General features: G+C 44.0%; 1 protein-coding gene across 3 annotated transcripts in view; it reads right to left on the bottom strand.

The window, feature by feature from the left end:
• Positions 1-21,559, bottom strand: part of Nfkb1 (nuclear factor of kappa light polypeptide gene enhancer in B cells 1, p105) — a 107,315-nt gene extending 85,756 nt beyond the window's left edge. Inside the window, exon 1 of one of the 3 annotated variants that reach the window (XM_006501106.3) lies at positions 20,713-21,559. The gene's annotated coding sequence lies outside the window, so the exon portion shown is untranslated. The remainder of the gene's footprint in view (positions 1-20,712) is intronic. The other 2 variants (NM_008689.2, XM_006501107.2) reach the window with 2 other exon arrangements.
• Between the last annotated feature and the right edge of the window lie 5,514 nt (positions 21,560-27,073).

Here is a 27,073-nt window from a genome sequence, read left to right on the forward strand (position 1 = left end):
GACAAACGACCATACTGGGCACCTTGTCATCATGGCACCCTCTCCTACGGTTTCTAGATTATATGTGGCTAAAAACTTAACTCCGTCAGGTACTACAGAAGCTCAAGGAACACTCGGGTGCCTTAGAATCTTGACGCATAAAGCCTTGGCCATTACTGAGGCGTTGAAAGGTAAGTGCAGCTCTAGCATGATATAAATGCTAATTTCTAATTTTAAATTAAATGTCAAAAGAAAGAAACCGAGAGTCACTTGGAAAGGATGAATCACTGAGTAATATTTGCATTGATTGCAAAAGCAAGTTTATACCTAAAATGTTGAAATATCGACTAAGCTTTGGAGCTGGGGATGAGAAAGCAGTGGGAAAGTCCCTTATGTACCCCTGCTTTCTCAGCCTTGCCCCCACTTTCCTTTTGTGCTTTTGAGGAAGGACCTTGAGACACAAAGGGAGACACAAGCCTGGGTCTCATTTATGCATTTGTCTACCCCAACCAGGAATCTTTAGGAATCTTCTCACCACATAAGGAGACGCAGAAAATGTAGCTAGGTCTCAGCAAATATCCGGGGAGTTGTGGTTTTCATACAAAGCACAATGTAACAAAACCAGCCAAGTCCTGAGTATGTGACATATTCTATGAATGCTGAACGAACTGTTTCCTGCATTCCTGTGGCAATCTTCCTAGTAACTCAATCTGACACAGGGGCATCTTGGTGAAGCAGCTGGACTGAGTGGAGAAATTCTAAAGGCATGGCTGTATGCCATCAAGGACAAAGTCAGGAGAATTCCTGTCAGTAACTATATAGCATCTAGGTTCAGAGATATAGGCAGCCGAGGCCTGACTCACTGTAAGCACCACCAACAACAACACCACCAACACCAACAACTCTTTCTGTTCTGTTCGATTTCTTTGGGGGAAAAGGCTCTCTAAATTTCCAAACCCATTAAAATACCATAATCCAAAGAGAACCACAATGCGCACTATGAAAAGTAGGCGGTCAGACACCAGCTAGAAGGTGCACTTGGAAATCAGGGAGGGGGTGGGGTGGCAGGGTGGTTTAAAATTCTAGTAACCATAACAGGTGTCACTTAGGTGTCATTTAATGTACTGTTTTGTTTAGCAATGGGGCAAAGATACTGGGAAAAGAGACTTTTCACAACATTTTTTGTTTTGTATCTTGCACGCACAATAAATTGCTAAAGATTAAATTATAAAATGTTAAAGTTTCTTTTCCATAGAGAATTTTTTGAAGAAAACATAATGTAAGGGCTATGGCCACATAAAGTGTATACCATGTAAAATATTCAGAGGGCGTAAATTCTGCAAGTCGATTTTCAGGAGTTTGTGATGTGCTCTGATCTAACTGTTTGCATTCTTGTTCTACAACTGTAAGTTAAATATTATGGAATTGCTATAACAATGGGGAGATTTGTACAGTGACATGGAAATTTATCTAATACACATTAGACATGTATTAGAATAAAAAGGGGGCTGAATCTAAATTTAAATCATTGAACCTAAAATGCCCTGACAGTGTTAAATAAAATATGAAGTATGAATTCGTCAACACTCCTAATTATTCCTGACTGCTCTTCAGAAGCGTCCCCCTTTCTGTGTGTCCTCCTGTCTGACAGTATGTCACACTAATGATAAAGGCTGGCAATGGACTTTTTTTTTTTCAGTAATGCTGATTTCTAAAAGCTTTCTTTTAAAAATAAATCAATGTTTCTGTGCATGCTACCACACTGAGATTTACAGAACCTGGTTTCCCACTTCTTTTATTTTCAATATTATTTCACCAGGAGCATCGTGACAATGACCTAGAACAATACATGCACGCACTGCAAATGCAAATCTGAGAGCTGACGAAGAAACCCATTCATGATGGAGTGTCAGCCTAATGGGCTGGCAGACCCATGGGAAACACTCAGCTAGCTAATCCATGCGAAGCTTATTAGTGAGTGGGAGATACAGAACATATGTTAACTCACCAGACAGTCTAATAGCTCACTCATGATAAATTATAGGAAGAAAGATGCAAGATAAACTTTTCGTTGTCCTGAGAAAGACACAGGCTCATATATTTGTGTGCTTAGTCACCAGGGAGTGACACTATTTGAAAGGATTAAAAGGATTACGAAGTGTGGCCTTGTTAGAGGAAGTCTGTCACTGAGGAGGAGCACTGAGGTTTCAAAAGCCCATCCCAAGTCCAGAGTCTGTCTTTCTCTGCCTACAGACCATGATGCAGAACTCTCAGCTCCTGATTCTGTGCCTGCCTGTGTCCTCTGCTCTCTGCCATCATGATAATGGACTAAACGTCTACAATTGTACGCCAGGCCCATTTAAAGGCTTTCTTTTAGAAGAGTTGCCTTGGTCATGATGTCTCTTCACAGCAATAGAACTGTAGCAAAGACAGATAAATTTTCTGCCAATAGCTACTGACAGTCTAACATATTTGAGTCTGAAGTGGTTGCATGCCATTACCCTATAACTTGTATTTTTCCCTGAGGGGGAGTTTAGAAGTTATTCTCTGAAGTATTCTGGGCTCACAGGACTGGATGGCTGGTCCTACCATCTTCTAGAAGTGATCCAAAGATCCTGGAAGGCTCAGGATTAACCCAGGGACAATTTACCTAATCCCTGGTGCCAGTTACGCTGAGGAGGAGAAGCCAGTGAGTGCTCTGGCCTCAGGACAAGTGCTCTCCTTTGTATGGGGAAAGCTAAGCTTGACAGACTGCTTCCACATAACTAAGGAACCGGAGGTAATGCTTACGTATGCTGCCCTCTTGCTATGCTGAGCCCAGAAAGTAGAGTCCACCTGAAGAGCCAAGCTTCAGAGAGAATGAGTCATTTGCTCAGGCTGACAGACTAGAGCTGGCCTCTCTAACTGCACAGCTTATGGCCCTTGTACTAGCGTAATGGGTGATGTGATTTTCCTCTTGACAGAAGTATTATTCATTTAAAAACATCTTTGCTTCAAGCCTCTCAAAAGTTCTGGCTGGAGCTAGTCTACTCATGATATTAACTGCTAGCTAGGATCTTTTTTTCAAGGTTTTATTAATTTTTATTTTATGTGGCTTGAGTGTTTTGCCTGCAAGCATGACTGTGCACCACAAATGTAAGGGTACTGGCAGAGGCAAGGAGGGGAGTGCCAGATCCCCTGGAACCAGCGTGACAGGAGGTTGTCAGTCATCATGTGGGAGTTAGGAACCAGCCTGAGTCCTCTGCAAGAGCAGTAAGCACTCTTACTAGTTAAGCCATCTATCTCTTCAGCCATATTAAGTAGGCTACTAAAGGGTTACACACCTGTGCTGGGGGCTGGGTGGGCTGGGCTGGGTTGGAGTGCTGCCTGCCAGGATAACTGCTAACATTCAAGCTGTTCCTGTTGTTTTTTGTTTGCTTTCAGATAAGACCCTCTAGAGAAGATTGCAAAGAGCTGCTTTAAACCAGCCGCCTTTGCCAACTCCCTCTTCTACGTGATGTGGAGTGATTTTTTGCTTACTATAATCTTGTTATAATGGTGAATTCTCCACACTTGAGGCGTTCTGCCAATTTTGTGCATGCCAACACACGAAGTAGCATGCTGTCACGGTGACTGGAGCGGGAAGAGGCTCCCTCTATATTCCCTGAGCGCTCTTTAGCCTTCATGCACACACTGTCCAGTCAAATTGTGTTGTCTCCACTGGGGAGATGCACATTAGGAGTCTCAGCATGTTTCTCTCGTTTCTGCAACATGCCTTCTCCCGAGTGTGCTTTCTGTTCCTACATCTAGTACCTGGTGAGCCCATAGAACTCTTCTACAGTGTAACCCAGAGAACAGAATAGGACCTTACAGTGCATGAATTTCAGATGAGCTACTTACAAGGCAATCCAAACGTGAAGGGAGAGAGAGAAAGAGAGAGAGAGAAAGAGAGAGAGAGAGAGAGAGAGAGAGAGAGAGAGAGAGAGAGAGAGAGAGAAAGAGAGAGAGAATATCTCACAAAAGCCACAGTTAGCTAAACTAAAAATTAAAACATGTGTGTGTGTGTGTGTGAGAGAGAGAGAGAGAGAGAGAGAGAGAGAGAAAGAGAGAGAGAGTGTGTGTGTGTGTCATCCACAGTGCTGTAGGAACAGATTTGTGATACTTGTGTATGCCATGGTCTGTATCACAGGGAAACCATGTTTGAAATGTTACCTGGATGTTTTTGGCCCTTCATCAACCCATCAGAAAGAGGTTTGCCTACCCTGTCAGTTTCCAAAGAAACAAAACTACACAAGAGTGGCATAGTCTGAACTCAGGGCTTATAGCTGTAGTAGGCTCAAAACAATGGCCACTGCCCTTTTCTATCCCTCACAACACAGGGACAATAAAATTGACATCTCTGCCCCTTGAATGTTGTCAGGCCCTTGGCAGGCCCTGACCAACAGGAGGATGCAGACATGAGTCATGAACATGGCTTTCAAGAAGCCGTTCAATGACTGGATTTTCTTTCCTGGAAGGGAAAGGCCTGGCCAGCCCAGTGGAGGATGAGAACCCACGTGTGGAGTGGAAACGCAGCAGAGCTCAGCCAAGACTTCCCAGGCTGAGCCCTCGGTGGCAGAGCAGCTGAGGACCTCCACAGAGCAGCCAGACAAATCACCACACACAGTCACAGGTCGCAAGAAATGAGGCATATCTGTGTTTCTATGTGCTTCTTCATGATTTATCTCGCCGCAGCAAAGGCTAGCCAATCAGAACGGTTAGTAAATGGAAAGACAGCAGCCTACACGATACAGCTTGGTCAGTGTCATGGGAACAGAGGGCGTGTGGAGCATGGGTTAATTACCCTGGCAATTCAGTATCACAGCTTTAATTACACTCTTAGTCACGGTCTGGACTTTGCACTGGCTTTTCTCCATCGGCTACTGAGTTCTCAATTGAACAAAAAATAAATAATTTTTTTTAAAAAAAGGAAAGAGCAAAAAGAAACAAAACAAAACAAAAAACCCAAGCTATCCAAGATACGAGCCCAACCCCCGTGACATCAGTACATGATTAGAACTGTTAAGGCTCTGAAGGTGTATTTGGTAATGAGCCCCTGTTAGCTTTAGGTAACGATGCCATTAGAAAACAAGTTAATGATACATTAAACCCATCAACCCTAATGTCTACAGTTTACTACTCGACAACAAGCCCGACTCCTGACTGTCTCATTCTTGCAAATGTAGCCTTCTCCAACCAATGCAGTGAACAGTCTTGTTGTCGCTCACTTCTTTCCTCACACTGTTTCTTGTGTGTGCACTTCCTTTCTATGTCCATAGCCACACCCTAGGGCAGACCTTATTACCTCACTCTGACAGAAACAGCTTTTCTACCGCTCACCCCCATGGCAGGGTATCTTCCTGATTAAATATCTTTCAGATCACAGCCAGGTGCTTTACATAGTGAAGTCCAAAGAGCAACTACTCAGCATATGATTATATTATATTATATATTATATAAGCACCACAACTATCACCATGATCCAACACAAGCACTTTACTATAGGGAAATCAATCATTTAAAGATGCATTGCTTGGCCAACAAGAGGGCTCTGCAGGTAAAAACACTTGCTGCTAAGCCCAAGGACCTAAGTCCTTACTTGGAACTTACATGCTCGAAGGAAAGAACCAGCTTCCAAAATTGTCCTTTGACCTCTACACATGTGAATGCTCACTGCATACACGCACACACGCATGTGTACACACACACATGTAACAGCTCTATGTCATTTCTTTCCAGTGTGTACATCTCTTCACACTCGAGATTCTATCCTGTTTAGATATTATGTATTCCACAACATGGTACTTCAAAATCAACTTCTTCCATAAAACCTGTATTTTCTCTTCCACTGTTATCGCCTCAGTCCATAAGGTCTATAACATTTCCTGGTGGTTTTGCACTATGGTTCACTGTTTCTATGCAACTTAATCATACATTATATATTTACAGTCTCCTTAAATGGTGTGCCTTACAGCCAGCAATGGGAGTTTTGATTTTGTATTTCAAAACCAGTAGACTAAATGATTTATACTGAAACCAGACAGAAAGGGTCGCTCACCTATACTCAATTCCCTTCACATTGAATACCAAGAACAAGCACATTCGTAGGAAGAGGAACACATCATTGCTTGCCAGAGGCCAGGGGAGTGAGTGAAGACTGGGAAGGGAGCCATCATTTACCACATTCAAGGCACTCTTCTGGGATGATGAGAAAGTTTCAAAACAAAGCTGTAGAGAAATGCTAGCTAGCCAACATATTGAATATATAAATGCCCTGGAATAATGTCTTTCAAAATCATTAATAGCATGCTACAGCTGGGCAGTGGTGGAGCATGCCTTTAATCCTAGCACTCCAGAGGCAGAGGCAGGTAGATCTGAGTTCAAGATCAGCCTGGTCTACAGAGTGGGTTCCAGGACAGCCAGGGCTACACAGAGAAACCCTGTCTTGAAAAAAAAAATCTTTAAAAATCCACACAAATCTAATTTCAGTCATTATAAATCAACCACTATTTGATCTTGCCAAATTCATATGTAATTATGAAACACAATAGCCTGAGACACTAAACAAGAGATACAGGCTGCACAGTTTAAGTGAACTCCAAGCTCACCTTCTGACTGAGGGCACTTTCTAATCCAGGCCACAGGAAGCAGAGTTCAAATAAAGAGCAGTGATCTCATTGGTCAGAGAAATGGTATATGTGCAAAGCCTCAAAAATCTATAATCAGCCCACCTTTACTCTGATGAAATCCTAACAGAGATCCCAAAAAGCTCAGTGAAAGCCACTGTTGTTCTATAAATGCTCTGATAAGATTACAGACGCCATACAGAGCTGAGAGACACTGAGGGTGCAATCACGTGGGCTGAAGAGACATCAGTAAACGTTCTGAACATGTGTGCTTATAGCAGTCTAGGGGAAAACCGTGTTATAAGAGTCAAGAACACATCATAAAATAAGGGCGACTTTAAATGCATCTTAGTAAGGCCTACTAGGACAAAACTCAACTCTGAATAAAAGAAAAACATGCAAACTCTTCACATCATGATATCTATAATGAACAACAAAAACATTGAAGCCACAAAGAAGCAGGTAGCTTTGTCCCAGAATGGTTTGACAATAAAGGTAAACTGACACTTTCTAATAAAGCAGAGCTGAGAGAATTCATAACGCGTAGAAGTGACAGAAGACATCCTAAAAGCAGATCTTTGTGGTGAAGGGAAATGAGATAGAATTGGACCTTTAAGAAACAAGGAAAACACTACTGGTGATAAAGGTGTGGGCACATGGGGCTTTCGCTTTGCAGTATGTTCAAACTTACTGTACAACAAACACATTGAACAACACAATATATTATGGAGTATTCTGAACCCATGGAGGGAAAAAAGTCTACCAGCACTAGCAGAGAGGTGAGAACAAATCAAAGCTTCCACATTAGGTACATAGCGCTTCACTCGCTATAGACGCAGGATGCAGAAAGTCCTACTACAGAAAGCCACCGTTTTACAGAACTACCAGACGGGAGATAAAATGGAACTCTTCAAGTGCTACGTTTATTTCATTTAAAAGATGACAATGAAAGACAAAATGTGGATAAAGAAGAGGTATATTAAATGCAAATAAAATAAACTCAGCTATAAAAAGCATTCATGGTAAACAGTACAGAAAAAGCAAGACGCAAGAAAATGCTTTTCCTATGAATTATTTTTAACATGAAAGACGCAAAGTGTTTAAAAGCAGAAGCCTGGGATACTGTGCTAATAATACAAATACTAAACACAGCAAAGTAGTTTATATCATAACCACCAATAGAGAAGATCAGGGGGTGGAATATTACTAAGGGCAAAGAAGGATATATATATAAGAATAAAGGGGCCAGGTCATCAATGGGCAGTAATAATTTTGTTGTTTTTATGACAGGGTCTCTATAGATAGCCCTGGCTGGGCTCAAACTCCCAGCAACCCTCCTGCCTCTAGATGCTGAGTGTTGGAACCTTATATGTATGCATTACTGAGCCTTTATAAAACTAATGACCTCCACCTGCATGCACTTATTAATAGGTCTCCAGAATACATGAAGCACAAAGTGGTAGACCTAAACATTTGTGGAAGAGACAGAAATCCACAAGCAGAGTGGAAGTTTTCAACTTTCCTCTTTCGGTGCTGACTACAAACATGGCCAACTATCTTCATATGTCTGTACTGTTAAACAGTACTTGAGTCTGGGTAGTTTATAAAAAACATAAGTTTATTTCTTATCACTCTGGAGGCAAGAAGTGCAAGGTCAAAGCACGCAAATGAGGAATGTCTCCTGCAGAGGAAACAGTCACTCTATTGTCACACAGTAAAGGTGGAAGAGTCAGAGGGGACGACCCTCCTTCATCAGCCCCCTTTAAAATCCTATTCATGGCAGGGGCAGGGTATGTGCTATGACCTCATAACCTCTTAAAGGCCCACTACTCTGAATACCACATTGGCCATCTGTGTTTAGTAGGGCTGCAAGCAGAACACTCACAAAGGCAGACAAAACAGCGGGCCATGAATCAAGTCTCAGTTAATCTCAGGGAATGTATGCAGAATGGGTACTGTTACCTCAGTAGGAGTCCCCAAGCTGTTCATGTGTTGACGGCAAGGCCAACAGGGTGCTTCTCCTGGGAGAAGTGCTCTACTAAGACATGACCTGGAAGGATGTTGTGGGACCGCAACCAGTTCTCTTTTCTATTTGCTTCCTGATTGACGAGCAGGTAGTTTATGCTTTGCCAGGTGCTCTGGCCATGACATACTATCACGGTGGACGTCTGCAGTAACAGACTGGTAGACTGGAACCTTCAAAACTCATCAACTAAACCTTTTTTTCTTTATTCATTAATCAACTCAGGTATTGGTTTATAGTGACAGAAAGCCGGTGAATACTTACATAATCTAAACATGATATTCAGAAGAAAAAAAAACACAAACTCCCCCCCAAAAACCAAGAAAAACTAGTGACAGAAAGATAGCATCAAAATACTCAGATATATGTAGTTAAGCCAACATGGTGGTAGGAAGGGGAAAGCCTCTGAATAAAATTAAGTAAATATACATAGCCAGATTCTCCTGTGTGAAAGAAACATCTATTGTCTTACTGTGTCATGTTCACTGTCACTAAGGAGACAGGAATGCTTAGCACAGTGATTAGAGTGTGTGCCATCGTGGTCCATAAGAAACAAACCTTTGCCTGTGGTTATCTTTTAATCCTAGCTGACTAACATCCATGGGTTCAAAAAGATGTTTGGGACGTGTTTTAGCCATAGTGTAATTAAGTGTCATTTATACCAAATGGCAGATTTCATTCTAAGTAAAATTTATTTTTAGTAGTATCAGAAAGGGCTCAGTCCTGCTGGGAGAAGTTTGTAGAGCTATGGAAAGTCTCTAAGGATCATAATAAATCAGATAAAAAGTTTTATCTTATAACTGAAGTAAGCCCTGCCTGGGTTTTCCTCATAAATGTCAAATCAAGGCCTCTGCTCATTTGTCTACTGGACTGTGTTCTGGAAATCCACTTCCCATGCCTGGATATACAGAGTGCTTCCTTAAAAACATGCAGAACGGGATGTAATTTTGATGCCTGGTCTCCTGTTGAGTTCCCAGCTAGAATGATCACACCTCCAGACTGAGGGAGACAATGACTTCATAGATTACTAGCAGAAATCAAGAAATCAAGCCACTTGTGTTGGTTCTGAATGAGTTGACATACCTTGGATGTTTATAAAATAAATCCTCAAAAATGCGTCTTTTCTGATTGATTTTGGGGTGGGTGGGGGTGTCTCATTTTATGGTGTTGGAGGTTGAATCCAAACCTTGAACTGAGTTGGCGAGTGTTCTACCAATCACCTACATTTCCAAGCCCTGTGTCCTGAAAGAAAGGATTGATTGTGTGAATCAGCAAGTTTGGCCCTGCAGATACAGGCATGGCCAGGCTGGGGTGAGACATGGTATCCTTGAGGAACAACCCAAGTGAAGGTTTTCCAGGCGTGCACACAAAGGTACAATGACTTGCCAGCAACAAAGGCAGGTTTCACACAGGGCTCATTTAGCCCTTGAGTCTAATTGAGAGCCCTGTCAGTACTGAGTACTGCTGAGTCTAATTGAGGGCCCTGTCAGTACTGAGTACTGCTGAGTCTAATTGAGGGCCCTGTCAGTACTGAGTACTGCTGAGTCTAATTGAGAGCCCTGTCAGTACTGTGTACTGCTGACTCTACACAGATGCCAATGTACAGTACATGGCCAAGGACGACGAGGCTGCCTTTACCCCATCACAGCTGAGGTCAGAGTGAAGATGTCTCTCTCCTGTGTGTTGTCCTTCTCAGCGGGCTCCATTACCCTGCTCAAATAAGCATAATGTTTCTTTAACTATCAATGATGTTTAGTGAGGGAACTGTGAAACGAGTTGATGATAAAGTCCTTGGCTACTTAGGACTATCAGCTCACTGTTCTGTGGGGATTTTTGGGTTGGGTTGGGTTGGTAGCTACTGCTGTTGTTTTTGACATAATTTTATTATGTTTTTGACATAATTTTATTATGTCACAAACCTGCTTCTGCCTCCTCCAGAGTGCTGGGGTTTCTGGCATGTGTTGCCATGCCTTGATTTACTGTCAGGTGAGTGAATGTGAGTGACAGGACCAATGTTTATAAAACCCAAGAGCGTGGGTGGTGTCCTTTAGATAAGGGTTTCAGGCAGAGGACCTCCGAGGGCAGGAGGAATTTTGAGGGGCCACCAATATGTTACCTTTTAACTTCCACCAAGACTAAGTATGCTCGCCTTAAGAGAAATCACTAAGGATATTCCTCCATTATCTGGACACGTTCTTAGTTATTCAGTTCTTCAGGCTTTCGAGAGATGTAAAACTAAAAACATTCCATTAACCTAAACTCCATTTGGCTGTGTACTTCTGTTTTGGTCAGTATTGTTGTTCTAAGTGCCTGGCCCGTGACAAGGACTTAAAGGCTCCTCAAATGAATTGTTTCTGTAAGGCTAAAACTCTACACATGTCAGCTGCACTCAATCATTTCCTGAAGTGTAAACAGGATTGCTGTGTACCCCGTAAGTTTATGCGGTGTCATGTGTCACTTCTCCTACACAAAGGTTGGAAGGAGGAAGGAAAGAAACTTCAGAATGATTGCTAGGATAAGCGAAGGCTGCCTCCCTCTCTCCTCCCACTTCTAGCCCTAAACCTGACGTCTCTGTGATCTACCTTCTGGTCATATTCCCAGCGATGAGCTTACAGTTTTGTCAGGGTCATGTTGAGAGCTGCATTCCTCCGGTGACAGATGAAGCTTACTCCATCACTACTGTCTCTTTTTTTTTCTTCCAAACTGGAGTTGACTTAGACTCAATTTCTGAAGTTTATATTCAATGTCTTTCTCAAATTTGTCATAGTTTTCCTTGCATAAGTTAAATGTAAGAGACTAGTTAATAACTGCATGATAAAGTCCCCAAAACGTCTACTGTCGGGACCAAAAAGTAACCCACTATCCACACAATCAACAGTTCTTCATATAGTCATTGAACATCAAGAACATTCATGCCCTTTCTGTTTACTAGCCCATCAAGATGGCAAGAAAATCTGAAGTCTTCTAATCTATGCAATCTCTCTCTCTGTTTCTCTCTCTCTCTCTCTCTCTGCTTGTCTCTCTCTCTCTCCCTCTCTCTCTGTTTGTCTCTGTCTCTGTCTCTCTCTCTCCTGGAAACAAAACAGGACCCAGGATCCAAGGAAGTTAATTTGTGGACCGGGAGTCACACAGCTTAGTGGGGAACGCAACTTCTTAATCATTTTGCTTAGTTACTTGTTCCTTCAGCAAACAGAAAGAGTGCTAGGCAAATAAAAACTAAATAAAATAACCCCTGCCTATTATACTCAGCATGTTTTGTTTAAAAATACATAAGAAGTCAAGAGAACGCAGAAAGGCCAGTGAAGTCTCTTACAGGGAGGCCAGCCTAACAGAGAACTGAAGGTGCTGAGCCCAGCCTAAGGTTGAGCAACCAGTAGGGTGAGCACAAAAGAAAATCCTCTCTTGCAAATGTATTAAGGAGTTTCAGGGGGTGGGGGTGGGGCACTGGAAGCCGGTAGGGATGACTTGAGGATTAGGAGATGAGTGAGGAATTAGGGAGCTGAGGCCTAGCGGGAGAGCTGTAAAGACAAGAGTGATTTACCTCAGAGAAGGAAAGAAAGTAGCTATGAAGCCAAGGCCAAGGCTCCAGAAGCAGAACACTGGCTTGGGAGACAGGGAGAAGCAAAAGCCAGAAATCCATCAGAAGGCGTGGGCCTCTTGGTCTGAGGCTGCAGATCAAGAGACTCTAGGAGCAACTGAAGGAGAAGGTGGGGTTTAGGAAGGAAGGGCTGTTAGGCTCTGAGAGGGAGAAGCCTGTAGAATGGTGCAAAGGGACAGCAATGGTGTCCCCTCATCTGTAGAAGTAACAGGCGTGAAAGGGGAGGAGTGTGAGAAATTTAAAACTGGCATACTAGTGCAGTGCATCTCTGTGGAGATGCTGAGGCAGCTGAGCAACAGAACCCTGTTTTCTGTGATTTGTCCCAATGGCCGCCCCACTTCTGTTTAGCAGATGTGTAGTAAGTGCAGAGACACTGTCTAAACCATCATCTGTCTATTGCAACAAGGGATTAAACTACCTCAACAGCAACTAGGACTAACTCCTATTTGGCTATCACAGCAGACTTTCTAAGAGAAGGAGGGTGTTTCCCCCACCCATCAGGAACAAGAAAGAGAGAAAGAAAAGAAAAGAACCATAATTGCAGGGTAAATGACCAAGCACATAGCTCTCTTAAATAATCAGGAAATATTTTAATGGTTCTGTGTACTTGTTGAAATTGAATTAAATGTCTTCAGTGGGGAATTGGGTAAATACACGGAGAGAAACTATATTGCACCAAATGAGTACTATAATTAGCACTAGAACAATGGGAGATATTTAGTTATTGCCAGGTACCATGCTTTTGATTTTAATTCCCCAAGTGCAGCAATGTTTTCTTAGGATGTTTCTTAGAATAGGGGAAGTGACTTTTTTTTTTAAGTGTAGTATGTAGAATAGCCCTGTGCATAAAAAGCCATGGTCTTGGGCAGAGCAGGCAAGTAGGCCGTGGGTAAGCTGTATCTCCAGCTCCACTGTTCGCAGTTCCTAAACAGGATGGCCGAGACAAAATGCCTACAAACACTGAGTCACAGGCAACGACTCTTCCTTCACGACCTTTTCAACTGTGATGTTCATAACTTATCCATTTCTCAGGAATCCTGACTCGCCTTCTAGATTATTTGATTTCCACATTCGAGATCTAACCTTACAGAGGACGCTCCCTAATGTTTATTTTTCCATTGTCACTGTTTTGGCCAAATCTTTCAAGGCCCTGAGGTTTAATGACACCTGCACAGACTTAGTTACAATGCTAAAAGCATTAGAAATGAGTTATTTAAATAAATATTCAACTGGCTGGATTTTAGGTTCACTTTAATCCATCGCCTCTAGAAAATCCTTCAGAGGTTTCCTACCTGGTCTGGAAGAAGTAGTCTGAATACATTTTTTTTTTAAATTCCACTTCCTATATTTTATATTTATTTTCAGTTTTAGTTTTATAAAACCACTGGTATTATATATTCTCGAAAGTACCTTTATAAATGGCCAAAGGGCAAACAGGTTTGACTTGATGTTTATTCTCAACCTCATCTATGTGGGTCTTTCTTTCTGCTGCAAATACCCCACCCCCACCCCTATGAGTGGCCATCCACATTTCATCTGGCCCTCCACACTGTCTTTCTTTACATTTCTAAGCCATAGGAGTACATCATAAGGCTGGTAAGGTGGCTCACCAGGTAAAGGCACTTGCCGCCAAGCCATACAACCTTGACTTCGAGCCCCAAGATCCACATGGTGAAAGCAGAGAACTAACTCCTGTGAGTTGTCTCCTCATTCCCCAAACTACATTAATAAATGTAATTATTTAAAACGTTCACCATAGGTAGAGCTTTGTACTAGATGCTACTGTCTTCTATACCATGCCCACGCCTTAACAAAAATGATATGAAAGCCTTTAAGCCAGCCTTAATAGGCAAACACCAATAAAAGGCTATGCCTACAAAGAAATCCATGTATAAGAACTGACAGCTAGGGGAGCATCTTGAAGAGTCATTAAAACATGAGGTAGTACTCAGCTATTAAAAACAATGAATTTATGAAATTCTTAGGCAAATGGATGGATCTGGAGGATATCATCCTGAGTGAGGTAACCCAATCACAAAAGAACTCACATGATATGCACTCACTGATAAGTAGATATTAGCCCAGAAACTTAGAATACCCAAGTTACAATTTGCAAAACACATGAAACTCAAGAAGAAGGAAGACCAAAGTGTGGATACTTCTCCCCTTCTTAGAATTGGGAACAAAATACCCATGGAAGGAGTTACAGAGACAAAGTTTGGAGCTGAGACTGCCCCACCCAGGGATCCATCCCATAATCAGCCACCAAACGCAGACACTATTGCATACACCAGCAAGATTTTGCTGAAGGGACCCTGATATAGCTGTCTCCTGTGAGGCTTTGCCAGTACCTGGCAAATACAGAAGTAGATGCTCACAGTCATCTATTGGATGGAACACAGGGCCCCCAATATAGGATCTAGAGAAAGTACCCAAGAGCTGAAGGGGTCTGAAACCCTATAGGTGGAACAACAATGTGAACTAACCAGTACCTCTCGTGTCTCTAGCTGCATATGTAGCAGAACATGGCCTAGTCGGCCATCATTGGGAAGAGAGGCCCCTTGGTCTTGCAAACTTTATATGTCCCAGTACAGAGGAACGCCAGGGCCAAGAAGTGGGGTTTGGTGGGGAAGGGAGCAGGGTGGGGCGAGGGCATAGGGATAGCATTTGAAATGTAAATGAAGAAAATACCTAATAAAAAATGGAAATGAAAAAAAACCCACGAGGTAGAAATTTGTATTAACATATCTGGAAGAGTCACTATCTCAGTCCTAAATTTCCTGTCTTTGAGGACATATTTTCTAAAACAATTCAGCCATTTATTTTTCTATTAGAATGAGCTGTGGGCTTGACAGAGAGAGCCAGTTGCTCCGTAGAGACCGTTACTATTCTTCTCCGCACACGGAGAGACTTGAGAACTACAGGGGATATGGTAGGTAGCCGGTGGGTGTGCTCTCACATGGATCTACGGCATAGCAGGTTCAGTTCTAACCACAGGATACATAACAAATGTAATGACTTGGAAGCTTTTTGCTATTTGAATAAATAAGATTCATTCAAACACTCCATTCTCTTAAATGCTAACTTCTTCTCTAGAGGACACTTAACCCGATACAGAGCGTTTCTTACTTCAGGCTTATAAATAGTAAGCCCGCTACAGAGACTCTACTGAGCCTTGCTTATCAACAGGTTTACACTGAAGGGGAAAAAAATAAAATAAACCAATGAGTGTTAAATCTAATATGTATGGCTATGCATATGTCTCTGACGAGCACAGCGTCTAGAACAAGTTACAGCTTTGTTTATTCTAGATATATGCAGAAGCTGCAGGATGGGTTGATCATGCGGTGGAGCCCAGCTAAACATACTGCTTTGAGGTAGCAGCATTAGCGGGAAGACACAGGCAGTGTGCTTGGGTTGTATACACTTTTAACTGACAACCGCTGCCAATCATTTCCACAGCCCCTCTCAGCAAAGACAGCTTCCCATGCAAACACTTACATTCTCTTGAGTGTGTTGGCAACAACAAAAGATTAAATATGTATGCAAATGTATACATGGCGATATACACATATAGTGATACTATATATATATATATCACTTTATTTAGACAGACACTAAGTATATACACTAATTAATTAACTATACACACACACACTAATTTTTCTCAATGTGGACATATGCTTTTGAGTATTGTGAAGCGAGGCAAGGACCAGAATAAGAATTGAGAGCAACCAAGAAGCCTGTCCTAAGCCTTCCTGAATACAATGACATCAGGATGGAGACCAGCATCTTGCTCCTTTCTAGTCCGGCTGGTATATATTTCACTTAAACACGTGGTCAGATGCATAGTTTCACGCTCAATTTCCTGAAAGTGCTACAACTGAGGGACTAGTGGGGCTGACTTGAGGGAGGCGGGTAGGCAAGGTCACCACAAGGTGAAAGTGAGGCACAGAAGGCCTCCTAGGGTTGTCCCTCTGGTTCCCAGGAGCAGGCACAGAGGAGGACTCATAGAGGCCGTACTTTACTTAGATGTTTGCTTGATGGATTTGAATATGTGTTAGCAATCTTTTGTTAGCATTGGTTCCCTTTTTGGAGAGGCTAGCACTGAAATTACAGTTTCAGTGGAATTTAGAGAAGTAATAACTGCAAAAAATTAAATACACACACACACACACACACAAAGCATTTTACCTGTGTAAGTGCAGTTTAATCATTTCCATTACCTTATGACCTTGCTTGCCAATGTCTCTAAAGCTTTAAAATTAAAATAAAATTAAAAAGATGGTTTTCCATCTCATAAAATCCCCTTTTTGAATGGAAGACTTCCTCTTTTTGTATTTTTTAGAGGGAACAGTAGGTAACTGTTAATTATTTATACATTCTAATAAACCATGAATGCACCACATAAAATACTGTACTCGGGGAGCAAACACTGTTTGGGGGGCTTCTCTCTTACCAGAAGAACAGTGGGCTTTTCATTGCCTGTTGGATAAGGTTGCCTGTCAAAACAAGCTAGCGAAACAATTGAATGTGACTTAGCTGTTTATCAGGTGTCATCTCAGTACCAACAAAGTCCATGCAAGGGTTGGAGGGGTCTCACAGCACGGATGAGCTGTTACCTGCTTTTAGCTAGAACTAGAGAACTTACTCTTTCAAACAGCCTTTTATTCTTTTAAAAACAATTTTAGGTTCTTCTAAAGACGGTGCCTTGTACAATACTTATATCTTCCTTGAATGTTCAGGCCCGTCTGTACAGTTCAATAAGGACTGTAGATACTTTAAATCTGTGAGAAATAGGGATCTGACTAAAAGCTGCTTAGGAAGTTTGGGGCCTAGGAGTTTACTTTGGAAACCATCAGAAGGTAATTTGTACTAGATAATTAAAACTTATATATCATTATTCCAGTTTTTAAAACAAACAGCAAATTAAAGCCTCTCAAACGTGCGTTACTGATAATTACATCTGTGTTAGTGACTATGTAAAGTGTAATGGCGTCACAATATTAGATTTAAGTATTTTTGATATATTAATATTCCAACAAAAGTCTTCTCTATATTCTCTCCTCTTGATTTCGCAATCTTTACCAAGTCCTTTCTTATATCAGGCTTTGAAGTAGGCTTATCTTCTTCTCTAAACTATTTGTTGATCTCCTAATCTCATCTGAAAGGATTAACTAGTTTGCAGGTACATCCTCTCAGACAATGCAGCAGCTAGGAGGGGAAGGCAATTCCATCTGGCAGAAAAGAATGCCTTTCCTCCCCTCCCTCCTTCCCTCCCGCCCTCCTTCCCTCCTGTCTTCTTTATCTCTCCATCTCTCCCCCTCTCCGCTTTCTTCCCAACGAGAGACAATGTATACTCATTAAAGCAACAGCACAACGATGATAAGAGCTATTAACTCTACCAAACTATGTGGTTTTCAAGCCTCTCCCCAGACCTTCCAAGACTGCCCTTCTTCCAAGCATTCCCCCTGAGGCTGAGTGCCTGCATTTGGCTAACAGCCTCAAATCTCTGTGCTCTAACAGAAGGCATCTGCTAGGATACATCTGTTCTTACTCTTGGACCTGCTCACCTCTAACACGACAATCAGTTTCAGTACTGACGAGAGGTACACAAGCGCAAGTCACAATCACCAGAGGCAGACGAAAGCGCCCAGGTAGTCCATCAGCTCTAGTCAGACAGAAAGGCAGGCACAAAGTACGGTAGAGTCTTCTAGCACTAAAATCCTATTTGACCTTCTCCTGGGCCTTTTCTTCTAACACAGCCACACTACCTTATATAATTCTTGTTGTAAGCAGAAAGTTGGCATGCCATCCAAACAAAACAACTTCCTTCCAGAGGACAGGTCCATGAGAACTTTCCCACAGATACCCATTCACATACATTCAATGTCCTGGACAGGGCTCCTCCTCAGTCTGCCACGCAAGAAGAACACACAGGACACAGGGCATACTCTATTTGATTCAACTAGTGCGTTCCACGGACACTTTCTAACACAGTAGCTCTGGACCTAGAACGCGGCATCCAGCAGTACACTCTGCTAGATGAAGGGGGAGAAAAGGCATTTTGAATACATTCTCTAAAAATCCTGACAGCAAGGCTACAGGTATATCGAAGTATAATGGAACAGTCACGAGGCCCCGGGTTTGATCCTCAGTGTGGCTAAGCAATGAATCCACATAGCAACTCGGGAATAATTATTTTAGCTTATTATTTTAAAACGCCAGCGACTTTATTTTCTTCGCCCAAGCTCAAATTAATTAAAGGTTATAAATGGTCACTTCTCCGTAGAAGCCAGAACTCTCCCCCTCTTCAGAGCAGGGGAATACCTCATAAATAAATTAGGCGAAACCATGGCTTGCTGATTGAATGAATGATAATCCACAGTCCATGTGGTTGCCAAGTCTTTCTCTAGACCTCTCTACCGCAATGAGCAATCCCTGAACGTCAACGAAGAGGCTTACTTCATCAGTTATCTGGAAGTCTGCGAGTCGTGAAGACAGCCCACAGAAATACTAGCTTCTCCACTCAGCCTCGATTCACCGGAAGGACCATGAAAAGGAACAGCACCAGTGAATCTGATGCGGCTCCCTTCCAACTCACTGCAGCTCAGTCAGCCTGGCTGAGCTACTTTTAAGGGGCAGAAGTCAAAATGGAAGCAGAAAGATCAAAGCAGTGCTTACAAAAGGGAAGGACTGTTTTCTGTATGTATACTCTAGTATTTACTAACTGGCTTTCAAACCCAGGGACATTTACAACCTCCTCAGCTCAGGTAATTGCCATCTGTGGCAAGCAAGAGGCAACTGAATTTCTGAACAGAGATAAGAGATAACAGAGATAATCAGGGTGCCACCAACCTTTAACAGGATTAAACAACTTTCTTTAAAAGTCTTTTGGTTTTGAAGTGGTTAGCGTTTCCCAGCAAGTGTAGTATTTTAGTGCCAGCATTAAGTGTACAGAGAAGCCTTCTTTTGTGTTCAAGTTTACTCAGTGTCTTAAGCCAAGAAGACATTTTCTCTAAGCTAGCAAGAGACTCCCAGAAGTATCAACAGGGACCAGAGTTGCCGAGTTCACATTCCCATCAATATGTGTGTTCTTGTAGTCATCCAGTGGGGTGAGAAATGTTAAATGCAACAGGAAGCACAGCTTTTTAAATTCCAGGCCTCTCAAGTTCATATGCAAAGCAAAGGACTTCGATGTAAATAATTTACATATTTTTTTCGTGCATCAAACAGCAAGAGGTTCCATCTCTAGAAAGCGCAATATTAAAATCAGGGGGAAAAAAACCCACTTCAGCAAGGACCTTACTTTAATCAAGTTTCTCTTTTTAAGGTCTGACGAACATTAATGCATTTTTTTTTTGCCACCCAAGAACAATCAGCTGAAGAGTCCTCTAGAAAGCCACCCAACTCTATCACCATCTCCATCTTTAGTACTAACCACCAGTCTGAGCCCCAGTATTTGATGCCATAGCCATCAAATGTTAATAAACACCACAAGTTGTTCTCAGCCCTAAAACAACAAAAATTTTAGTTAAATATGCTTACTTAGAAAGCTGCAGTGTTGGCCTTTACTTTTAAAAGTTCATTAAAAAAACAAAACAGATTAAATCTAGATGATGAAATCTTTTTATCATTTGTCCCACTTAAGTTTTAGACTCGACCCATAAACAGAGCCAAGATTGGTGTCTGTCTCAGAAGACCGAAGGAAGCCTACATGTAGCAGAGGCGTCATGTTTGTATCGTTTTCTGTTTTGGAGGTCAGGCACAAAACATGGTGCCATTATCCTAGAGTTTCCCCGTAATCAAAAGTCTGAAAGGTGCTATTAGTAGGTAATTTCTCTCTCAAATGCCAGCCCTGGAGAATCGGTGTGAGGCCCTCCTTATTATTTTGAAAATCAAAGTTGAGATTTGGCAGCTGAATGCATGATATGTGTGTGTATGGGGAGGGGGGGGTGTCTATCTCAGATTGGTAAGTGGGCCCCAGGTTCTCCCGAGGGACTGATTCTTAGGAGCTGGGAAGGGCTTTGCCAGCCAGGAGGACTGACAGGCACTTCTGCTTTCATTTCACTGACCGCCCTTTGGTGAAATCTGGCTGTGCACTGCACCAAGCACCTTTCTATCTGTCCTAGGCCGGTGGCGGACCTCAGCCTGGCCGCCACCACCCCACCCCAACCCCGCCGCAGGGGCTTGGGTACATCTTTCTAAAACTTTGCAAGAGTTCCTCTCCGCTTCCCGTTCCCGCCCGCGGAGACGCCGAGGGCCCCGCCAGCCGGCCCGCAAGGCCTCGGGGCCGCCCAGTGCGGATGTGCCCTTTCCCCGCAGCCGGGGCCGCTCGATCCGCGACTCCTGCTTGGGGCTCTCCCCTAGTCCCCCCCCGAACCCCGGGAGCTTCGAGCCAGTGGGACCCGCTGCACCGTGGTGCGGAGAGCTGGCGGCTCCGTTCCTCTACCTGCCCCGGGGCTTACCCTGGAGATGCGGCGCGGCCTCTCCTCGCCTGCGGGCTCCCGCTGCGGAGCGGCGCGGACCGGCGGGAGCCCGAGCCGGGTCGGGGCGCGGGCGGGCGGGCGGGCGGCTCAGCGGCGCGCCATGGCTGCGGCGCGGGCGGAGAAGCGCGGGGCGGGCCGGGCGCGGCGGGGCCCTGAGCTCCGGCCTGCGCTGCTAGAGCCGGCCCGCGAGCAGGCCGAGGGCGGCGGCGGCGGCGGCGGCGGCGGCAGGCCGGGGGCGCGCAGGGCACGGGAAGCCGTCAGCGCGCAGCCGGGCTGCTCGGGTGGCGAAACCTCCTCTTCCTGCCCGGCTCGCCTCGGTACTTCTCTCTCGTCCTCTCTCGCTCACTCTCTCACTTCCTGGCTGGAAATTCCCACTGACGTCGAGAGAGAGCAGACAGACGGACGGACCCACGCGCGCGCGCACAGCGGGGGCGGGAGGTGGGGTCGCCTCCGGGGGTGGGGGAAGCCCGCGCGCCCCGACCCGGCGCCCCGAACCCCAAGCCCCGCGGCGGCCGCGACGCCCCCGGGAGGCGCCCGCAGCCCAAGGGCAGGCCCGGACAGCTGGAGGCCACGGGAGACCGGCCTGGTCCCCACGCGCTGGGCACAAAAGTCAATCTCATCTGCTTGTTCCCTCCTCTGGGGGTCTCGGCTACACTCAGATCGCTCCATAGAGCGGACAGGAATTTCGAGATCGTAGCTGAGGTTCTCTCCAGAGAACCATGAATTTATATTGGGTCTGGATGAAGTCTTCAATCCGCTCGATTATTTCAGCCACAGCGCATTGTCCGGCCTGTGTGATCATCGCTGTGGATGGAATTAGAGCGACAGTGAGACCCGCAGTGTTGGTTCACAGCTCATAAATCCTTATCCGGCTCAAGGGAGGTTATTTTTCTGGAGAGGCCTCCCACTGATGACCGTTTGCGAGCATTTGAGCGTCTTTATTCTTTGGGCAAAGTGCCTCCATGGGCCAGGAATGACAGCCTGGGGCTAGGTAGCTCCCAAGTGAGTTTTGACTTAAACCTATTTTAGAGTTCGGGGGTCTCACTACTGAGTTCAAGTGGAAATACAACTTTGAAAGGCCAGGGATCAATCAGGTAGTGAGCATGCAGTTTTATTTTGGTACTTAACCCTCCGCTCAGCGTTCCACTTATGAAGTTATAAAAAACCCTCTCAGTGGGATGTTGTTGAGGGAAACACAGGTGCCCCCCCCCACACTGTATATTAGAGAGTCTTTAAGTGACCTTAAAGAGCCCTGTAATCAACCTTAAAGCTATATCATTAAATTGTAGAGACCGTTTTGCCATCTAGAGTTCAGAGGCTTCCTATAGATGGAAGACAACGATGGTTGTTATTATTTATGGGACATTAGAAATTGTAACCTACGGGCCTGGGAAATGACTCAACAGAGTGGTCGTTGGGATCTTTAGCATTCCTGCAGGTGGGGGTATCTGTAACCTCAGCGGACAGTTGGACCTGGAACTCATTGGATAACTAACAAAGCCAAGCGCTGAGTGACAGAAAGTGACAAACACAGACCTCTGTGAGAGAGAGTGGGGGTGGGGGGGACAGAGGGAGGGGGAGGGGGAGAGGGCAAGAACTGTGTCCTTGTTACTATTTAGCACATTGCTATATAGTATATAAAATGATTCTTTTCCCTGATGATATAAATACAAAGCCTGAAAGCTCTGGTGAAACAACAAAGTATAAAGTGTTTGTCTTTCCTCTGAGGACTAGGTGGGATGGGGAAAACTCTACAGTCTGCAAGGTGGGGCAGTCCCATTGTCAAAGGCACATAAATAAGACTGTTACAAAGGTAGAGGCAATGGGATATACTACTAGAACACAAGTTGAAGACTGTTCATCAGCAAGAAGTATCTAGTTAAACTTCAAGCTCCAAATGATCCCATGGGATATACCTAAAACAGAAGCCTGTGTGGGAAGCAGGTAGACTAGGCTCCTATGTCTGTGGCAACAGAAACCAATGTCAGGGATTTGTTCCTTCACAGTCCTTGCTGCAAGAGGTCTGACATTCAGATGTGGTTGCCAAGGCCACACTCCACAGAAATCCTTTGCCTGGCCCCTGCCTCTGGTGGCTGCGGCAATGCCTGCCCTCTTAGGCTTGGCTGCAGCATTTCAGTCGTGCTTCATTATCGTGTCAACCCCTTCCCTGTGCTTCCTCTCATCTGGATCCAAAGAGACCTGCCTTTCTTTTATTTAAAAGATTTATTTTAAATTCTCTCTCTCACTCTGTGTGTGTGTGTGTGTGTGTGTGTGTGTGTGTGTGTGTGTGTGTGTGTCTGAGTGTTACAGGTGCCTGTGCTACACAGGCACCTGTGTCTAAGCGTTGCAGGTACCTGTGTAGCACAGATCTCTGTGTGGCGCAGTTGTCTGTGTGGCACAGGTGTCTGTGTGGTAAAGGTGTCTGTGTGGCGCAGGTGTCTGTGTGGTAAAGGTGTCTGTGTGGCACAGGTGTCTGTGTGGCACAGGTGTCTGTGTGGCACAGGTGTCTGTGTGGTGAAGGTGTCTGTATGGTGCAGGTGTCTGTGTGGCACAGGTATCTGTATGGTGAAGATGTCTGTGTGGTGCAGGTGTCTGTGTGGTGCAGGTGTCTATGTGGCGCAGGTGTCTATGTGGCACAGGTTTCTATGTGGCACAGGTTTCTATGTGGCACAGGTGTCTGTGTGGCACAGGTGTCTATGTGGCACAGGTTTCTATGTGGCACAGGTGTCTGTGTGGCACAGGTGTCTGTGTGGCACAGGTGTCTATGTGGCACAGGTGTCTGTGTGGCACAGGTATCTGTGTGATCCAGACAAATCATCAGCTCACCTGGAGCTAGCATTGCAGGTGGGTGTGAGACACCCAGCATGGGTGCTGGTAACCCAGTGTGAGTCCTCAAGCAAAAGTAATAGGTCTTCTTACCTTCTGAGCCATCCCAGCCCATACTCTTGTCTCTTGTTAAGAAACTAGCCATTCTGACCACCTCTTAGCTCAGGGAGGTCTGCAAAGGCTCATTTCTGAATGCAATAGTGTCCATAGGCATCATTGGTTAGAACATGAGGGCTGCAGTCCACTGCCATGGAACAACCAAACCAGTTACATCCTTCTGGTACCCCTGCTTTAATATTCAAAAGTTTTCTGTTTTCAACCCCTGCTTTCAGGGGGGTATTTCTAAGAATTTCATCCACTCTAAGGTGTCAAATAGTATTTGTCATAATCAGGCAACAAAGAAAACATGCTTATACGTGGAAATTCCATCACCAATACTGTGAAGGCAGATTGAACTTGTTGCTAAAGTATGTGAAATCAGACGCACTTCCCTTATCATGAAACTCCGCATTGGTAACAGTGTGGAGAGTGAGATCAGAGGTTGAAATCCATATAGTGCATAAATGGGAAGAAGTTATACAGTTTGAAGAGGAGTCACAAACTAGACCGTACTCTGAGCACTGAAAGCGCTAAAACGCATGCTGAAAAGGAGACAGGAGTGTTCTATTTTATTCCTAGAAAGAATACAACTTGGTTTTGACCATCCTGCTGCCTCCTTTTGCTTAGAATGAATCACTGCTCTTAGCCATAAAAGCCAAGGCTAAACAGAAGGACTTCACTTGACTTGAAATCCGTCTTGAATCTGGAGCCCCCAGCTTGCCTTGAATTATGTCTGTAATTTGTCAAGTAGTACCCGAGTCTCAGTTTTTTCACCTATACAGTAATCATAAATTATAGCCCAAGAACTATTTAGAATGCTTTACATTATATACAGTTCAATATATAAAGTGAATTATATACATATGTATTACACACACACACACACACACACACACACACACACACACTCACCATAAGTACCCTAACCCATAGTTTAATAAACTACAGGAAGTTAGAGAATGGAACATATGTTTACAAGTATAAACATTTGTTTTGGGAACTTAAAATTAAAATAAATTAATTTCCTTATAGTCTCAGGGGCTATAAATTCTTGCACTGTTGACCACTACAACATGGAATCATTGTGAGTATATTATTCTATATTGTCACAGTATTTTATTTCTCCTCCTTAACAATGCTAGCCATATTCTGTGTTGCAATTAGCACTAAACAGATCTTATTGAGTAAGCTCTCAATTAGTCCCCCAAAGAGAAAGAAGCTAAAATTTTACTGTTAACATAATGCTTGGAAGAGTGATCCCTTGTCTAATAGCCAGACAAAGGTGATTTGTATTAGATATTATCACTAAAAGTGACCCCAACAAAAGAGAACAAGAATATCTTTGTGATCCAGAAAAATCCAAAATAGTCTTCCCTTGCTGATGAAGAGACCCTGAAATGGAGACACCAAGTACATTCTAGAGAAAATCATCACGTCCTGGACAGTTTAAATGAATTACACACTACTGTCACTGTCCTCTACGAGGTCACAAAAGGCAGAGGAGCATGTGGTGTCACACAAAGCGAAGGAAAGCCAATAGTTGCATGGACGTATAATTACAAGCTTAGGCAGAGCTGGCACAGCACCGGAAGGCTAGCCTGGGAGTTAGGCCCTGAGGCTGTGAAATCCAGAGCCATCTTCACATTTGATCCTGGGGCTTGATTGTACCCTTCAGAAAGGAACCCACTCCCTTTCTGCACTAGGTTTCTGTGTGACCCTTCTCCTGCTACCAACCTATCCCAGGCTTCCTTTCATCCCTCTGTGAGGTGAGATGCAGATAACATCTGCCTCACAGCGGTCAAATAGACCGAGTACGTAAAGGGCTCACTAAGGCTCCGACTCTGAAAACCCTCCTTTATATTGGCTGTTACCCTTTGTACTGTGGTTTCTCGGAGGAAAAAACTTGGTGACAAGGCTAACATTCAGTGGATGTTGGAATTATCGATAAGACGAAAGTCAAAATAAACAAGAGGAATAAAAGACGGGTGACGCTTAAAACCACGGAATTTGGGTCTAAAGCATAGTTTGTATGAATTTCATAGCACCTAAAATGTGTTCCATTAGTAATAAAGAGATGTTAAAAAGATCATACTCTTTTCCTTCAAAGAGAGTTTGGCAATAGCAGAAGGGTAGATCACATACCTCACATGCAAGGAGTCCTGGGTTCAATTCCAGGCACTCAAAATGCCCACTCTCTTATCATAAAAAAATACCTTTAGGCAGTCAGTATGCAGTGACGCAGGAGGCCTCGTTCTGTGGCTAACTCATTCTGTCTGGGACAGGGAAGGGCAGTGTTAGACCGGAATCATGGCTGGAAGTGACACTGTCAGTGAAGATGTGGCTACACAGTATGCACTCAGGACGTCCTCACCACAGAGGCTGATAACAAATTCTGTGCAGCCAGTTCCTATGAAAAACTGTTAGGTGAGTAGTATCAGCCAGGACCACATGGCGCTCTTTTCTCCTCATCTTCTATCTATTCTCATAGCAAACCGCAGATTACAAAGGGACCGGGTTGTTTTAGTGCACGGAGGTCTTAATTTCCTATGACTGGAACCTAGGCTATCCTGACACAGCTCATTCACTTGTCCAGACCAGACAGCCATTCAAAGCATCCTGGGTTACCCAGAGGAAATACTAACATCAGTGATCTAAAAGGTCCGTTAACCCCGAGTCCCTTTCCTACCAGTACCTACCTGATGCTTGTCTTTGATGCGCTGATGCTTTCCAGGCAAGCCCATGGCTAAGTGAACCATCTCTGCAGCCCTTCAATGTCTGTTTTATTCATCTGCAAATCTAGATTGAGTGACTTCCCCTGCCCCCACCCAAATTAGATTTTAGTCAGTTCTCTAGTTTTTCTTTGCTGGTGTTTGTCTTTCAGCGGGAAGTTTGATCCATGGTTTCATGCACAGAAGCAAATTCTCTACCTAGAATCTTGGTCCCCAAGTCTCAGGTTTCACTGTTGCCAGTTTGGGCCTGCCATGGAGGTGCGTACCTTTAATCCCAGCACTCCAGAAGCTGAGGCGGGTGAGGACAACCTGGTCTAGACAGCAAGTTTCAGGCCAGCCAGGGCTTCACAGTGAGACCCTGTCTCCAAGCAAGCAAGCAAGCAAGCAAGCAAACAAACAAACAAACAACATCAAACCAAACCGTAACCAGTCAGTTTGGAGGCTGGGGCTGTAGCTCCTTGTTGGAACACGGTAGTCATGCATTTCAGGTCCCCGCACCCCTCTCCAAGGTAGTCTGGATCTACTTAATTGCTGCTCTCCTGATGTTTATTTATAGCTTCCTTATGATGAATCCAGGCCTGTTCCACATTTATATATCTCTATTTAGATTTTATTGGGCTTTAAATGGCTCCCTGGGTCTCAAGCTTATATCTTTCAACAGTTCTAAAAGCTGCCAGCCCATCCCG

Source organism: Mus musculus, chromosome 3, assembly GCF_000001635.26.
Source record: "Mus musculus strain C57BL/6J chromosome 3, GRCm38.p6 C57BL/6J".
NCBI lineage: Eukaryota > Metazoa > Chordata > Mammalia > Rodentia > Muridae > Mus > Mus musculus.